Consider the following 19,485-nt stretch of genomic DNA (forward strand, 5'->3'; position numbering starts at 1 on the left):
CAGGAAAGCTGACGTTTCGGGTCTGGACCCTTCTTCTGAAAACATCAGCTTTCCTGCTCCTCTGATGCTGCTTGGCCTGCTGTGTTCATCCAGCTCCACACCTTGTTATCTCAGCTATAAACAGCTAACGCTTTTATTCACTAAAGTTGAGAAGAATGAAGGATGATCTTCCTGAAACAAAGAACATTCTGAAGGGGTTGCTAGGGACAATATTGAGAAGCTATTTTTGCTTTTGATAACCAACCTACTGATACTCGCCATTAGGGTGCACAGATGATTAATGGTCCACTATCAAAAGAACCACAATCCAGCAAGGAGTTAACACTTCTATGAAGAGAAAGAAATCTTAACTAAGGTTTAAAAAAATAGCTTGGAAGACCCTTCACCATGTTGATTAGTGGTTAAAGGGACAGATATCATCATGGGATGCATTGTGAGGTATATGTGTTGATTTTGTCATGGGACATTGATATCTTGAATAAACAATAATTAAGGCATATCCTGAATTGCCACAATAATGATAGAGTCAGAGTATCATAGAGACATAATGGCACAAAAGGAAGGCATTCAGTCCATTGAGTCTTTGGTGTTTCTCCATGGAGATATCCAGTCAGTCCACTCCATCCTTCTAGCCCAGCAAGTCTGTTTCCCTTAAGTGCCCATGCAATTTATTTTTTAAATTGCTAATTATCTCTGCTGCTACCACCCTTATAGGCAGGAAGTTCCAAATTATTACCACTCATTGAATAGAAAAATTCTTCCTCACATCTCTGCACTTCTTATACTGAACCTTAAATCTTTCAAAGTCTCTGAGCTCTTATACCATTACGTAATAGGAACAACTTTTCATTTGTTACTTCACCTAAACTTGTCATAATTTTGTACACCTGTAATAAATCTTCCCTCAACTTTCTTTTCTCCAAGGAGAACAACCCCAGTTTCTCCAGCCAAACCTATACTGTATCATATATTTTCAAGTCAGGATGGTGAGTGGCATGGAGGGGAACTTGCAAGTGTGGAATTCGCATGTATCAGCTGCCTTTGTCCTTCTGGGTGGAAGTGGCAGTGGGTTTAGATAATGCTGTCTAAGGATTTTTAGTGAATTTCTGCAGTACACACTGCTGCTACTGGTACTATTGGTTGGAGGTAAAGGGAATGGATGCTTGTGGATGTGGTGCCAATCAAGTGAGCTATTTTGTCCTGGATGGTGTCAAGCTTCTTGAGTGTTATTAGAACTGAACTCATCTAGGCAAGTGAGAGTATTTCATCACACTCCTGACTTGTGCCTTGGAGATGGTGGACAGGCTTTGGGGAATCAGGAGGTGAGTTACGCACTGCAGTTTTCCTAGCCTCTGACCTGCTCTTGCAGCCACCGTGTTTATGTGGTGAACCCAACTGAATTTCTGGTCAATGGTAATCCCCTAGGTGTTGATAGTGAGTGATTCAGTGATGGTAATACCATTGAATGTCAAGGGGCAGTGGTTAGATTGTCCCTTATAGGAGATGGTCATTCCTTTGTACTTTTGTGGCATGAATGTTACTTACCACTTGTCAGCCCAAACCTGGATATTGTTGCATTTGAACATGGACTACTTCAGTATCTGAAGAGTTGTGAGTGGTGAATAGCTTGGCCAATAAGTGGCAGATGAGCATAAAGTGCAAAAGGATGGGGAAACTACTGATAAACATGCATTGATTGTTACTTGATCTCAAACTTAAAGGCACCAACACACATACAAGTTCTATGCAAATGTGAGAGAGTGGCCTTGACGTGATTTATACAAATAGTAAATCATTAGCGTAAATCATGGTTGCCTGCATCAGGGCAGGGACAAAGTATAATGCAGACGCCAGCCAACACCACCCCCCAACCCAGGCAAAAATGTACACAAGTTTGATTATAGAGGGCTCAGATAAGGTCTTTAAAGGGTAGGTACATAGTAAAGTTCTGATACGCATGCACACAGATGTTCTTCATGTTGGCAGGCCTGTCAGAAAGCATGTTGTCACTGTCAAGGAGCATTGTCCAACATTAATTTGCCATAGACTTTAACACAGAACTTGAAGTACATTTTTTTTCCAGCCTGGAAGCAGTGTCCATCTCCAAGACAGCACTTGCTGACACATAATGTCACAGTGTCTGATGGCTGATGTGTCAGCTGCCCCCACAGCACAAGCAGAAGCCACCTATTGTCAGCCTGCTGCAGTGGGTATTCAATTTGGGTTCATGAAATCAGATTGTTGTAAATGCAACTTACTGTCGCAAAGGATTAGATTGCTGCCATCACAGCTGCAGATACCAAAGCTTGCAGAATCTCATGGCACCTAGCTATCTGTCCTCCAACATATTTCTAAGATTCTGAAACACTGAACTTTCTCAAGGTGACAGCATTTGTCCTCCTCCCATCCATCTGTGCCCCTGTCTTTGTCTGCCAGTCAACAAAGTGGTTGCCATGTCAAAGTGATGCCATCTGATGTCAGCCTTCAGGACTTAGAGATGGTCAAAATGGCCTGCAAGTCCGTCTGCCGTCTCCTCCATTGAAAGACAGCAACCTTCCATCAGCAGGCCAGGCAGCATCAGTGGAGCAGGGAGGTTGACGTTTCTGGTTGGGACCCTTCTTCAGAAAATGAAGGGTCCTGACCCGAAACATCAACCTTCCTGCTCCTCTGATGCTGCCTGGCCTGCTGTGTTCCTCCAGCTCCACACAGTGTTGTCTCTGACTCCAGCATCTGCAGTTCTTGCTGTCTCTGAACTTTCCATCAGCTATGCCATTGACATAGTATTGCATGGGAGCAGTAGGACTGGCAAAGGAATGTGGAAGACTGTTAAGGGAATGAACAAGAGTGTTAGCTGCCTATTGTATGAAATATTGGATGCTAATAATTAATAAAGCTTTTTTGGAATGGTTATTTAATGGTCATTTTTGTTCCAGTATTTTGACAGAGGGTTGGTGAGACATTGATTATTATGGAGTGCAGATTTCGGGTTGTGTTCAAAATAACCAAGGCTAGCTGAATCAGTGCTAGTTAGAAAGACACTTTGTTCATTGTCTTTTCCCTAATTTCTTCCTTCCTTCTGTTTCTCCTCTTTTTCCTGTTCTTTGGCCTGCTCCAGAGCTGCTCATTATACCCTGCTGGTATGGCTCAAACAATTGTGATGGTGAAATTTGGAATCATTGCACACAGTCTAGCAAACACTGCAAACCTCCTCCAAAATGGTCTTGACAGCAGAACACCCCAAAATGCATGCTGGCCATGTAAGGTTATGTTGCACAGCAGAGTCATGAGGCAGGTTTGACATGAGGCTCAACTTCCAAGTGGACAGAGAAGTGGTGTAGAATAAATGCAGCATGACTGCTTTCCAGTTTGTGAGCATGATCCACACTAACTGTACATTCAGTAGGCTGAGTCCTTTGCAAATGTGGTAAATCTCAGCACTTATATACATCTCTTCCAAAGCCACATCTGTACACTTAATCACCATGAGGAATACCACGATTTTGACAAAGTAACAAGCGTGCACCACTTGCTTGTGGTCAGAGAGAAAGGAATGAACTTTCCTCTCCTGACAAACCAAGTGTCAGCCATTCTCTTATGCATCACTAGATGCCTGAATGAGAGATAATATAGATGTTGGAAGGATTGCAATGTAATGTGGGCACCTTTACAGTCATTACTAGTTACATTGCTGCCATACAGACTGCTGCTGACTGGGTTGAAGTAAGGAGATCCCCAGTGCCTTTTGTTGATAGACCTTCTTCCATCACCCTCTCCCCTGTTCCTCTGTTTGTCTCTGTTAGCAGCTTGTCCTTCCTGAGCTGTGTCTGGCTCCCTCTCCTTCTCTTGCTGCAGGCCAAGCGGGTTGGTAACTACAGAAACCATGCAATCTGACCAAAACTCTTGAAGTCATAACCATGGCTTTCTCCATGTTCAGCAGTACATCTTGTTCACTTTACCAACTGAAGACAGCACCACAAACCATCAAGCTCTTCCACAAACTTTGAGTTGCTGGTTGCTGCCGCCTTTAAATGATGCTGGTGGGAGTTATTTCCGCCTGTTAGTCACATATTCTGTTGTGCATCTCTAAAAGAGAGGACTGGTCCAGTGAGGCTAAAAGTGACAATGCATGTTGCATGATGATTGATTACATGTCCTGTCTGCTCTGCATACCTCTGGCACATGATCCTGAGTCCACATTTCTGACTTTCCCAAAATGGTATCCAGTCTGGGTCATGTAGGAATTGTGCAAATGCAATACTGCAATATCTATATGGATGGTTATACAACATAGAACATAGAACATAGAACATTACAGCGCAGTACAGGCCCTTCGGCCCTCGATGTTGCGCCGAACTGTGAAACCAATCTGAAGCCCATCTAACCTACACTATTCTATTATCATCCATATGTTTATCCAATGACCATTTAAATGCCCTTAAAGTTGGCGAGTCAACTATTTTTGCAGGCAAGGCATTCCACGCCCTTACTACTCTCTGAGTAAAGAACCTACCTCTGACATCTGTCCTATATCTATCACCCCTCAATTTAAAGCTATGTCCCCTCGTGCTAGCCATCACCATCCGAGGAAAAAGGCTCGCACTGTCCACCCTATCTAATCCTCTGATCATCTTGTATGTCTCTATCAAGTCACCTCTTAACCTTCTTCTCTCTAACGAAAACAGCCTCAAGACCCTCAGCCTTTCCTCATAAGACCTTCCCTCCATACCAGGCAACATCCTGGTAAATCTCCTCTGCACCCTTTCCAATGCTTCCACATCCTTCCTATAATGCGGTGACCAGAACTGTACGCAATACTCCAAGTGCGGCCGCACCAGAGTTTTGTACAGCTGCAACATGACCTCATGGCTCCGAAACTCAATCCCTCTACCAATAAAACCTAACATACTGTACGCCTTCTTAACAACGCTATCAACCTGGGTGGCAACTTTCAGTGATCTATGCACATGGACACCGAGATCTTTCTGCGCATCCACACTACCAAGAATCTTACCATTAGCCCAGTACTCTGAGACTAATGTATGATCCAAGCCTAGGATACTTAGGAATGACTACCAGTAGGAGTCCTTCTGGGGACATTGAAGAAAACAGCAACAAAGGTCAAAAACAACTTTCAAATCAAACTTGCTGGGCCTAAGTTAGGGCCTGGTGCCATAAAACTCACACCTCAGCACTTTTCTCCATAACAGAGTATTGTGAACCTGCCTGACAAAGACCATCTCAGACCCATCATGCCATTGGTGGCACGGTGGCTCAGTGGTTCGCACTGCCTCACAGCACCAGGGACCCTGGTTTGATTCCACCCTCAGGCAACTGTCTGTGTGGAGTTTGCACATTCTGCGTTAGTTTCCTCTACGTACTCCACTTTCCTCCTACAGCCCAAAGATGTGCAAGTTAGGTAAATTGGCCATGCTAAATTACATAGTGTTCAGGGATGTGTAGGTTAGATGTGTTAGACACTGAAAATGCAGGATTATAGGGATAGGGTAGGGGTTGAGTCTGGGTGGGATCGTCTTCAGAGAGTTGGTGTGGACTGGTGTGGACTGGCCAAATAGCCTGTTTCCGCACTGTATGGATTCAATGTTCAACTGAATCCAACAATGCAACAACCAGCAATGAGTGACGCAGGGCCAGGCATAGATATGGTCGAAAGGACAATGAGGGCAGCAGTAGAGCATTGAGACATACAGGATGCTGCGGACCTGGAGTCAATGTTTTGCCAAGCAATAGTGTGTTACTGAATGTGCCTAAAGCAGAGTAACTGCTTGAAAATGTCAGAGAAGCAATTTTAAATATCATTAGGAAAGTCCCATGAATCAGTCACTGATCTATAACAGTTCCTGCTGGAAAGCCTGGGTCTCCTATCGAATGGGACACAATCCATTGCCACTTGACTTAAAAATAACTGCCACTTTGAATTTCTACACAGTCGCATAAGAAAGCTGTCCAATGCCACGTTGAAAAGGGCCTATGGTTTTGTGTAATACTCTACAAGATTCACTGCTGCTTTATTGTGCATGGCCATCCATTCCTCATCCAAGCAGATGTCCCACTCACTTCCAATTCCATGGTTCAGACATTTGCTGCTGCATCAAGATTCAGGTCAATGAGCATTCCAATAGATTATCAAATAAAACATTTCTTTCTCCATAGATAAAACAGCAACTTGTTTGTACATATAAGGACACTCATGACATTCTAAATGCTACAACCGAACATATATTGGGCTGCCTGCCATTTTGTATTTATATCATTTGCATAAATAAATGTTACTAGTGGCAACCCACAGGAAGTCATGAGACAGGTATCTTAGATGCTTTCAGACGGAAACCAGTAAGTGCAGGAGGGAAAGGGCAATAGAAAGATATGATGAAAAGCTGAACCAGGTCAGATGGCATGTGAAGAAAATTGTGAGGAGCATAAACACCAGCAGAGATTTCTTACATTAAATGACTTGTTTCTGCTGGTACTATCCCATGGTTTCCTATAAATGAAATGAAGTAAATTTACTGAAAAACCTGCAAATGGAGAAATTACCAAGCCAGATTTCATTTTATGACTTTTACTTCAACATGAATGCGAATCAAAGTAATTTGAAACTAAATTAGTAGGCAAATGATGCTTGCTAACAATTAGTTTGAGTTCTGCAAGGACCACGCAGCTTCGGGCCTCATTTTAGCCTTGGTACAAACATGAACAAAAAAGTTGATCCCCAAAACTAGAAAATGAGGGTGACTGTCCTTGACATCAAGATAATATTTGACTAAGAATAGAATCAAGAAACCTTAGCAAAACTGGAGTTATAGGAATAAGGGGATAACTCTCTGCTGGATGTCAGGCTGCCTAGCACAAAGGAAGATATTTGCTGTTTGTGGAGCTCAATTATCCTAGTCGCTGTACATCACTGCAGGAGTTCCTCAGTGCAGTGTTCATACCCAACAATCTTCAAATGTTTCTTCTATGACCTTCCAATTGGTGATAAGTTCAGAAGTGGAGATGTTCACTCATGATTGCAAAATATTCAGCATAATTGGAGATTCCTCAGATAGTGAAGCATCCATGTCCATACGCAGTGAGACCTGGACAGCATCCAGGCTTGTTAAGTAACAAGTGGCAAGTAACATTCATACCACCCAAGTGCCGGGTAATGACTATCTCCAAAAAGAGAGAATCTAGCCATCGTCCATTGATGTTCAATGGAATTATTGTTGGTGAATGCCCCGTTATCAGCTTCCTGGGCATTAGCAATTATAAGAACCTGAGAACTGTATTGTATAAATACTATGACTACATGAACCAGTCATTGGCTAGGAGTTCTGTAGCAAGTTACTCACCTCTCACTGGCTGTCCACAATCTACAGGGTACAAGTCCAAAGTGTGATAGAATACTCTCCATTTGACTGGCTGAGTGTAATTCCAGCAATACTCAAAAAACTCAAGCAACATCCAGGGCAAAGTAGCTGCTTAACTGATTCCCCATTCACCACCTTCAAAATATACTTTTTCCACCAGTGACCTAGAGTGGCAACCTAGTGTACCACCAAAATTCCTTTGACACAACCTTCCAAATTTATCGCATCTAGTATCTCGAAGGATGACTGCAGCAGTCAATAAGAATACCACCACCGGAAAAATCCCCTTCAAGCCACATGCCATCCTGTCACAGAACCATATTACTATCCCGTCCCTGTTGCTGGATAAAAATTCTGAAACTTCCTTCCTAATAGCACCGTGAGTGTACCTACACAATATGGACTACAGTGATTCAGAAAGGCACTTCCTCACCATCTTCTCAAGGGCAATTAGAAATGGAAAATAAAAGCTGACCATACCAGTAATGCCAACAACCTTTGAATAAATAAAAGAAATTTAAATAGGTATGCGCTATAAGTTAATCAGGGAACAAAAGATACGACAAAGGTCGATCATTTCGGTAGTACTGTTCACCTGTGTGGCACCAATTTCAGCCATTCCATCCTTTCTTGTGCAGAATTCCAGTACGATTCCTTCAAGAACGGAACCAATTCTCCTCAGGCAGCAATTTCTATGTAAATAAGGTAACATCTGTGTAATCTCCTTGATTTGATTTGATTTGATTTGATTTGATTTATTGTCATGTGTATCTAAGAAAAATGAGAAGTTTTCTTTGTAAGCAGTACAGGCAGATCAGAGCAAACAGGGACAGATCATAGGGTGAAAACAATTTGGACAGAGTAAGGCATACAGGTTATACCACACAGGACATATGTGAGGCAAGATCAACATTAACAAGATCAGCATTATTTGAAGTTAGAGAGTCCATTCATCAGTCCAATAACAGCAGAGAATAAGCTGCTGTTGAATCTGCTGGTGCATGTGTTTAAATTTCTGTATCTTCTGCCTGACGGAAGACTTTGTAGGAGAGCATTACCATGGTGGGATGGGTCTTTAATGATGTTGGTAGCCTTTCTGCAGCAGTGAGATGTATAAATGGAGTCCATGGATGGGAGATTAGCTTCTGTGATGATCTGGCTGTGCACACAACCTTCTGTAGTTTCTTACAGTCCTGGGCAGAGCAGTTGCCATATCAGGTGGTTATCCACCCAGACAGTATGCTTTCAGTGGTGCGTCTGTAAAAGTTGGTAAAGGTCCTTATGGACATTTTGAATTTTCTGAGCCTCCTTAGGAAGAAGAGGCTTTGTTGTGCCTTCTTGACCATCGCATCTACATGGTAAGTCCAGGACAGGTTGTCGGTAATCGTCACTCCTAGGAACTTGACAGTCTCAACCCTCTCAATCCCTGCTCCGTTGATGTAGATGGGGACGTGTTCTCCTCCTTTCTTTCTGGAGTCAATTATCACTTCTTTAGTTTTGCTGACATTGAGAGAGAGGTTGTTATCATTGCACCATGTCACCAAGCCCTCTATCTCCTTTCTGTATTCTAACTCACTGTTATTTGATAATTTGACCCTTTAAGAAGGGTCTAGGCCTGAAACATCAGCCTTCCTGCTCCTCTGATGTTGCTTGGCCTGCTGTGTTCATCCAGCTCTATACCTTGTTATCTAGCAAGCTCTTTAACTTGGTTTTCAGACTGCCTCTCTCTCCATCTTTACCCTTTTGTCTTTATCTATCTACCAAATGGCCTTTGTGTTTTTAACTTTTCTCTTGTTGGTACTGCCTGTGGGTCAAGGATTGCCAGGTCACATGGACCGTTAGTTTCTTTTATCCAAAGAAAGTAAAATTCACTTATTTGCAAGTGATCAGACTCTTAAAAGTCCCTTTCAAGCTCTTATTAAAACAGTTGCAGATTCCCCAAATATTAATGTAAATTTTCATATTTTTCCTTACCATTACTGCTTATGGTTGAAAGATTATCACACTATCTCCTTCGCAATATTTGAAAAACAGAAAAGTTAAGAGGGAACGGGGGAAAACCAAGACAATGGGACTAAGTGCAAAGCTCTCTCAGAGAGGTAACACAGACACAAATAGTTTGAAAGGGTTCTTTTTTTTGTATAAAATTCTATGATTCTACTATAAAATTCTATGAATATTGTAACTGTTTGAAATAATAGCTTTATGCAGTACTCAATTGATGGCTGTTTCATTAACCAGTTCTTTTGATTCAATCAATTCTTCGGGTGTTGCAATATCCAAAGCCTCAAATTTGACTCACTGAGACTTTCAAAGGGAGCACAACAAGCTGATCAGTCAATACACCAGAAAGGTTCATGGTTTCAACTGAATTTTATTTTCACTTTAATGCATCTTAACTTAGTTTAAACATCTGTAAGCACTTTAAGGTCTTCATAGTGAGATGTTACTGTGCACAGTCAGTGTGGAATAATAAACATATTGCTCCATTTATGAGTACTTTGATATCCTGCAGATGTTGTGTGGTATTATACACACACGTGTATTCTTAATGATGTAGGAGGCCCACCACTGCTGCACCAACTCAATTATGATACAAGCTGTTTTGATGTACGAATAGTGTTGTAACTCATTAATATAGAATACACAGTATAATTGTTGGAATTATATTGATTATTATTTAGACCTTGTATGAATAGATATATACCTCACCAACCTCTTTGGATATATCCCTCAGAAAGTGAGCATACTACATCTAAGTCCTCATTTACATCTTTGTAATCAGCAGGCTTAGCAACTGGCATCGCTTCCCTGGCAAACTGAACATTTTCCACTGTCCGAAACCCGGCTACTTTTGTCCTATACTGAGTCAAGTTCCATTTACTTATAATCCTCATCCTCTTTACAACCTGATCCCCTATAATGCTTAATTTTGGCTTCATGTGCATATCTTCCTTTTTTTATCCCATCATTAGTAATTGTGCCTTTGGCTATCTTGACCTTATTCATCCTTTCTTGGGCCTCTCCACACCTTTAACTTGTCTTTCTGCTTCTTTGATCCTCTTGAGCTCCTCCTATTTGATCAAACATTTGATCACCCTTTCTAATATCTGCATCTGTGGCTCAGTGCCCATTTTTCTCCTTTTGATTCTATGAAACACCTTGAAATCCTTTTTGTTCTGCATTAAAAACACTACAGATATATAGGTTGTTGCTGTTGTCACTGCTGCTATTGTTGGACAAGTCAATCTGGAGCTTATTGAATACGAGAGAGACAATCATAATGTGTAATTCAGCATGTGAATAGATTGGTTCAAGTTTATTAAATAATGAATAACAGATTTTTTTCACAAAGAACACAATCAGTATATCTTGCCACTTTGCAATACTCATATTTAGAGTATGGGCATGCCTCATTAAGGTGTGGTTCCACAAAATGGAAGTGTAGAATTTCAGCGATAACTCTGGTTTACTGAAATACAATCGTTGTAGACATCAAATTCAAGATGACAAAGTAAAAGAGAGCACTGAAGAAGACCCAGCAGTATCTGTGAAGAGACAAACAGGGATAATGTTTCAAGTCCAACATGATTATTCTTTAGAATTGAAGAGATGTGGAGATATGATGGGTTTTACGTTGAGTAAAAACAAGGGGAAAAGTGAAAGAAATAATAATGTCAGAGAGAGACTGGAGACTGAAGTCAAAGAGCAAAAGGCAAGAAGAATGGCAATGATTGTAGACAAGTGACAAAGCATTGGTTGGCAGGTAGCTGCTAAGAGTAGACCAAAGGTTAGCTTTATGCAGCAAAAATGGGAAAACAAGATGCAGACAATGAAATAAAAATTTCAAACTCGAAGGCAGAGTTATTGTTCTGAAATTGTCAAACTTAATACTGAGTCCAGATCACTGTAAAGTGCTGTATGATATAAGATCATGTTTTTCATGCACAGCCTTTATGTCACGCAATTCCACTGTCAAACCAATCCTCACAGTTTCACCTCCAGCAATATGATCATATGCATCACCAAGTCATTATACATTCAGAGATGCAGTAGTTTTCCATGTTGTGAAAACTACAGCAATTGTCAAGAAGGTGTACTTTCAGTTGTTTATATGTTTTTTAATTCATGGGATGTGGGCATCACTGGCTATGCAGCATTTATTGCCCATCGCTAATTGCCCCATACGGCAGTTAAGAGTCAACCACATTGCATGTGGGCCAGCGGTTTCCTTCCCTAAAGGACATTAGTGAACCAGATGGGTTTTTCTGACAATCCACAATGGATTCATGGTAGTCATTAGACTCTTATTTCCAGACTTTTATTGAATTCAAATTTCACCATCTGCCATGACAGGATTTGAACCCAGATTCCCAGAATATTCCCTGGGTCTCTGGATTAATAGTCCAGTGAGAATACCAGCAGGCCATCACCTCATGACAAAGTAATACATTTTTATATACATTAGAGAAGCTCATGTGAGGTAACACTAAGGAAATATGCAAAATGGATGCCAGAAGGACTGCAAGATGCACTGAACATGGAATTAGAACTGAGCTGGCAGGTAAAACAGATGGAATCATATTTCTGATGTCAAAAAGTTCTTCAATTTTAAAACAATCAGACTCTTCCTTCAGATAGATGTAAATAAAGTTGTTAAAACCTACTGTAGTGGCCAAGCTTTTGGTCACCAGCCCTAATTTCTACTTATGTGGCATGGTATTTGATAACCTACAAAGTCCCTTGGAACATTTCACTACCTTACCTTGCTCTCTAAATGCAAGTTTTTGCTTTGTTATCTAGGTCTGAGCATGTGTTGTGTTTATTCTCAGGATATTATTTCCTGGGGTTATCATAATTAAGACTCAGACAGCCTTTCTATAATATAAACCCAAGTGGATTTTGTATTTATAATTCAACATCTGGTGATAGCGAATTTACTGATCTTAAGACTGCTAAGATCAATTGCAGCACATTTTTCTCTCTTTGTCATTAATGTAAGTGTAACTTTGACAGCCACCATTGTAGTATGACCTGTTATAATTTAGCATTAGCATGGCTTCATTTTCCATTTATACTGTATGTAGCGGCTACTGAGTGATTCGATCTATTATGACCTACACGTCCGCTTTTGTGGCTGGAGTGCAAATATCAGAAAGGAAATGGAAAAGAAAGGGTAAAATTTACTAAATAATGAATCATTACATTGTCGGCCCTATATTAAATAGTACTAACAATGTTGGCACTAATAGATCTTTATGAAAAAAACAAAATGACAGCTGCCATAAAGTATTGCAGTCTTCACTCATACACAATAATCATCCTTTAAATTTTTTGATTGAATAAACTACCGTGGGATTGTCAGATTTGTCTCTTTGTAGGTTACAAAGTTAGATGCTGACACATTGAATACATCTTCATATATGATTGTGATCAGTAATGTGCTCAGGATAACAAGTCTGGCAGAGTTGTGGATATGTGCAGAATTAAGAGGGGGCTAAAGACAAATAATCCTGTCCAGTTAACATGAAAAAACATAATGGGGGCAAAATTCAATTTTGACATATTTTAAAGCAGGTAGAAGTGGATTGGCTATTAGTTATGCATCTGTCTAATTTTTCATTGTATTTATTTCAATATTAAGGAAAATCAGCAGGGCAGATTGTTTAGTATTCTTACAAATGTTGGATTTTGCTCTTCATATTGATCTGAGTGTAATCATACCACAAGTACATCAATACAGTTTCTGAATAAATAATGGACAGGAAGATGCACTGATATTGTAAGTCTTAAACAAAAATAACACTTTCGATATAAGGCAAAGATAGGGTGTATAAGGATGGCTAATTCCCACCAGGAGTTTTGGTCACTGATCATAAGAAAGATTATTGTCTGGTATCCTAGGTTTCAATAACATGTATTAAGAAATGGTTAAAGAAGCTTGCTTTACGTGTAAATTTCAAGATGAATTAACAAAGATGCCCAGAGGAAATGATTGCAGCGGAAAAGCTTTCAAATACCAGTTAAAAATTCCAGAATCATCATGAAGGTTTTGACTAAGAAACGAAGTTGGGTGATCCACCCAATGGGTAAAACAAAAGCAAAACACTGGAGATGTGGAAATCCAAAACCTAATAACTGCTGGAAATTCTTAGTAGGTTAGACAGCATCAGAAGAGAAAGAATAGAATTCAGATCAATGGAGCATCAGAACTGGAAAATGTTGGAGGTGAGTAGCTTTTAAATAATAGGAGAGACAGTGGAAATTGGTCAAGAAGAAAGGAAAACAAAATCTATGATAGGGTGAAGGGTAGGAAGAATTAAAATACAAAAATTGCTCACATCTAATTCAGCAGCGGGAGTAGTGACAGCGCGAGCCAGGGGGCAGCCAGGAAGGTAAGGCTCGCGCTCTTACCACTCCCACTGCTGAATTAGAGGCCACTGTCTCACAAGGCAAGTTTTTTATAGGGAAATTAGGGTGAGCAGCCAGAAGTCATAGTACACATCGGTACCAATGACATAGCTAGGAAAAGGGATGAGGACCTGAAAAGTGAATGCAGGGAGTTAGGTTGGAAGCTGAAAGGCAGGACAAGCAGAGTAGTAATCTCAGGATTACTACTGGTGCCATGGGCTAGTGAGGCTAGGAATAGGGAGCAAGTGCAGCTGAACACGTGGCTACAGAGCTGGTGTAGGAGGGAGGGCTTCAGATATGTGGATCATTGGGATTCCTTCTAGGGAAGGTGGTTCCTGTACAAGAAGGACGGGTTGCAACTGAACTGGAGGGGCACCAATATCCTGGGCAGGAGGCTTGCTGGAACTCTTCAGGAGGGTTTTAACTAGTTTGGCAGGGGGATGGGAACTGGAGCTACGGATCAGAGGATGGGGTAGCTGGTGTATAGAGATACAGTATGCAGAGAGTCTGTGAGGAACGATAGACAGTTGATAGGGCAAAGTTTCAGTCAGTGCAACGGGTTGAAGTATGTCCATTTTAACACAAGAGGTGTCTGCAATAAGGGTGATGAACTTAGAGCATGGATCAGTACTTGGAGCTATGATGCTGTGGCCATTATGGAGATTGGATAGCACAGGGACAGGAATGGTTGTTGGATGTTCCGGGGTTTAGATGTTTCAAAAGAAATAGGGAGGGAGGTAAAAGAGGTGGGTGAGTGGCATTACTAGTCAGGGATGGTATCACAGCTGCAAAAAGGGAGGTCATTGAGGAGGGTTTGTCCACTGAGTCAGTATGGGTGGAAGTCAAAAACAGGAAAGGAGCAGTCACCTTATTAGGAGTTTTCTATAGACCCCCCAGTAGCAACAGAGACACTGAGGAGCAGACTGGGAGGCAGATTTTGGAAAGGTACAGAAGTAATAGGGTTGTTGTCATTGGTGACTTCAACTGCCCTAATATAGACTGGAACCTCTTAAGTGCAAATAGTTTGGATGGAACAGATTTTGTCAGGTGTGTCCAGGAAGGATTTCTGACTCAGTATGTAGATAGGCCGACTAGAGGGAAGGCCATATGGGATTTGGTGCTTGGCAACGAACCAGGCCAGGTGTCAGATCTCTCAGTGGGATAGCATTTCGGTGATAGTGATTACAACTCTCTGACCTTTACTATAGTCATGGAGAGAGATAGGAGCAAACGGTATGGGAAAGTATTTAATTGGGGGAGGGGGAATTATCATGCTATTAGGCAAGAACTGCGGAGCATAAATTGGGAATAGATGTTCTCAGGGAAATGCACGACAGAAATGTGGAGGTTGTTTAGGGAGCACTTGCTACGAGTACTGGACAGGTTTGTCCCAATAAGGCAAGGAAGAGATGGTAAGGTGAAGGAACCTTGGATGACAAGACATGTGGAACATCTAGTCAACAGGAAGAAGGAAGCTTACTTAAGGTTGAGGAAGCAAGGATCGGACAGGGTTCTAGAGGTCTACAAGGTAGCCAGGAAGGAACTGAAGAATGGATTTAGGAGAGCGAGAAGGGGGTATGAAAAAGCCTTGGCAGGTAGAATTAAGGAAAACTCCAAGGTGTTCTATACTTATGTGAGGAACAAGGGGATGGCCAGAGTGAGGGTAGGACCTTTTAGGATAGTGGAGGGAACTTGTGCACAGAGTTGGAGGAGGTAGGGGAGGTCCTTAATGAATACTTTGCTTTAGTATTCACCAGTGAGAGGGACCTTGACATTTGTGAGGCCAGCATGAAAGAGGCTGATATGCTCGAACATTGTGATCTTAGGAAGGACGATGTGCTAGAAATCTTGAAAAACATGAGGATAGATAAGTCCCTTGGGCCAAACGGGATATACCCAAGATTTCTACGGGAAGCGAGGGAAGAGATTGCTGCACCTTTGGCAATGATCTTTCCATCTTCACTGTCCACTTGATTAGTACCAGATGATTGGAAGGTGGCAAATGTTATTCCCTTGTTCAAGAAATGGAATAGAGATAATCCTGGGAATTACAGACCAGTCAGTCTTACTTCTGTGTTGGGCAAATTATTGGTGAAGATTCTGAGAGATAGTATTTATGATTATTTGGAAAAGCACATTTTGATTAGAAATAGTCAGCATGGCTTTGTGGAGCAGGTCATGCCTCACAAGCCTTATTGAATTCTTTGAGGATGTGACAAAACACATTGATGAAGGTCGAGCAATGGATGTGCTGTATATGGATTTTAGCAAGGCATTTGATAAGGCTCCCCATGGTAGGTTCATTCAGAAAGTAAGGAGGCATGGGATTAAGGGAAATTTGGCTGTCTGGTTACAGAATTGGCTGTCCAATAGAAGACAGAGGGTGGTAGTAGATGGAAAGTATTCAATCTGGAGCTGGGTGACCAGTGGTGTTCCACAGGGATCTGTTCTGGGATCTCTGCTCTTTGTGATCTTTATAAGTGACTTGGATGAGAAGTGGAAGGGTAGGTTAGTAAGTTTGCCGATGACACAAAGTTTGGTGGAGCTGTGAATAGTGTGGAGGGTTGTTGTAGATTGCAATGGAACATTGACAGGATGCAGAGCTGGGCAAACAATTGGCAGATGGAATTCAACCCGGAAAAATGTGAAGTGATTCATTTTGGAAGGTCAAATTTGAATGCAGAATACAGGGTTAATGGCAGGATTCTCGGCAGTGTGGAGGAACAGATGGATCTTTGGGTCCACATCCATAGATCCCTCAAAGTTGCTACCCAAGTTGATAGGGTTGTTAAGAAGGTGTATGGTGTGTTGGCTTTCATTGGCAGGGTAATTGAGTTTAAGAGCTATGAGGTTATGCTGCAGCTCTATAAAACTCTGTAGACCACATTTGGAATATTGTGTTCAATTTTGGTTGCCTCATTTTCGGAAGGATGTGGAAGCGAGTGCAGAGGAGATTTACCAGGATGCTGCCTGGACTGGAGGGCAGGTCTTACGAGGAAAGGTTGAGGAAGCTAGGACTTTTCTCATTGGAGCGAAGAAGGATGAGAGGTGACTTAATAGAGGTGTACAAGATGATGAGAGACATAGATAGAGTGGACAGCCAGAGACTTTTTCCCAGGCCAGAAATCACTATTATGAGGGGGCATAATTTTAAGGAAGATGATATAGGGGAGATGTCAGAGATAGGTTCTTTACACAGAGAGTGGCGGGTGCGTGGAATGCGCTGCCGGCGGTGGTAGTGGAGTCAGATACATTAGGAACATTTAAGCGACTCTTGGAGAGGCACATGGATGATAGTAAAATGTAGGTTATGCAGGGTAGTTTGATCTTTGAGTAGGATAATAGGTCGCCACAACCTCGTGGGCCGAAGGGCCTGTACTGTGCTGTACTGTTCTATGTTCTATGTTCTTAAAAATTAATGTTTGGTTTGCATTTGTTGTCCCCATTGTAGGAAGAATGCATTGTGAGCAGCATATGCAGCAAATTAAGTTGGAAGAATTAAAAGTAAGTTGCTCCGTTCCTCAGAAGGGTGTTTGAAGTCTGGAGCAATAGAAAGGGAGTTATGAAAAGGCAGTTGCTGCATCACTTGCACTTGCAGGAAAGGTGCTGGGTGATAGGAAATAGAGGTTGGAGGTGACAGAGGAGTGATTCAGGGCAGCCAGTTGTTTAATATTTCCAGTAGGAATGATGCGGAGATGCCAGTGTTGGATAGGGATGGAAATCACATGACACCAGGTTATAGTCCAACAGGTTTATTTGAAAACACAAGCTTTTTGAGCGCTGCTGTTTCTACAGGTGTTAGTGACAGAAATGGTATCAGACACAGAATTTATCAGTAAAAGATCAAAGGGTCATACCATTGATGAGGATATATTAAACAAACCTAAGATGCCATTAATCTTTAATCACTTGGAAGGTTTTCGTTGATTAATAGGTATACGTAAATGCCCGAATTCCTTTTAAGTCACTGTCCTGAGAGAAATAAAGGTTTTATCAGTGTAAAGGAAAGGTGGCATTTCAGATCAGATAATGTATGTTAGGTGTGAGGCCTTGGATTGAATCTGTTTGTGTGTGGTTTGGCGTCAGATTGGTCTTATTATGAAATGCCACATTGACTGACTGTTAATAAATTGTGAGCTTTTTGAACAAAATAGAATGTGTCTGCAAATACACATTCACTCCATAGATTTACGTGTGTGTGTGTGTGTGTGTGTGTGTGTGTGTATGGGAGAAGAGAACGTGTGTGTGTGTGTATGTGGGAGAGAGAGCAAGAGAAAGAGTTTGCGTGTGTGTGTGGGAAAGAGTTTGTGTGTGTGTGTGTGTGTGTTTGTATGTATGTGTGTGTGTGTGTGTGTGATCCCGGTTGAGGCCATCCTCATGAGTATGAACTTTGCTCGGAATCCAGTGAATCCCTAGAAGAGTATAAAAGCAGTAGGAGTACACTAAAGAGGGAAATCAGGAGGGCATAAAGGGGACATAAGATAGCTTTGGTAAATGGAGAGAATAGGGCCCCTTAAAGGTCAGTAAGGCTGCCTGTGTGTGGAACCACAAGAGATGGGAAAGATACTAAATCAGTTTTTGGATCAGTGTTCACTGTGAAGAAGGATATGGAAAATAGAAAATGTAGGGAAATCAGTAGCGAAATCTTGGAAAATGTCCATATTATCGAGGAAGAGATGCTGGATGTCTTAAAATGCATAAAGATGGATAAATCCCTGGGACCTGATCAGGTATACCCTAGGACTTTGTGGGAAGCTAGAGAAGTGATTGGTTGGCCCCTTGCTGAGATAGTCGTTGCTGAGATGGATTGGAAGTTGGCTAACATGGTGCCCCTATTCAAGAAACGTGGTAAGAAAAAGGCAGGGAGGTTTGGACCGGTGAGCCTGACATCAGTAGTGGGCAAGTTGTTGGAGGGACAGGATTTACATGTATTTGGAAAGGCAAGGGCTGATTAGGGATAGTCAACATGGCTTTGGGCGTGGGAAATCATGTCTCACTAATTTGAGTTTTTTGAGGAAGTAACAAAAAGGATTGATGAGGCCAGAACAGTGAACGTGATCGGTATGGACTTCAGTAAGGTGTTTGAATTGGTTCCTCATGGTAGGCTGATTAGCAAGGTTAGATCACATGGAATACAGGGAGAAGTAGCCATTTGGATACAGAACTGGCTCAAATGTAGAAGACAGAGGGTGCTGGTAGAGGGTTGACTATCAGATTAGAGGCCTGTGATCAGTGGTGTGCCACAACAATTGATGCTGGTTCCAATGCTTTTCATCATTTATATTAATGATTTGGATCTGAACATAGGAGGTATGGTTAGTAAGTTTGCAGATGACGTCAATATTGGAGGTTTAGTGGACAGCAAAGAAGTTTAACTCAGAGCACAATAGGATCTTGATCAGATGGGCCAGTGGGCTGAGGAGTGGCAGATGGAGTTTAATTTAGATAAATGTGAGGTGCTGCATTTTGGAAAGGCAAATCAGGGCAGGTATTATATAATTGATGGAAAGGTCCTGGAGAGTGTTGCTGAACAAAGAGACCTTGGAGTGCAGGTTCATAGTTCCTTCAAAGTGGAGTCCCAGGTAGACAGAATAGTGAAGAAGGCATTTGGTATGCTTGTCTTTACTGGTAAGTGCATTGAGTATAGGAATTGAGAGGTCATGTTGCGGCTATACAGGTTATTGGTTTAGCCACTACTGGAATA

Source organism: Rhincodon typus, chromosome 2 (assembly GCF_021869965.1).
Source record: "Rhincodon typus isolate 14 chromosome 2, sRhiTyp1.1, whole genome shotgun sequence".
NCBI classification, from domain to species: Eukaryota; Metazoa; Chordata; class Chondrichthyes; order Orectolobiformes; family Rhincodontidae; genus Rhincodon; species Rhincodon typus.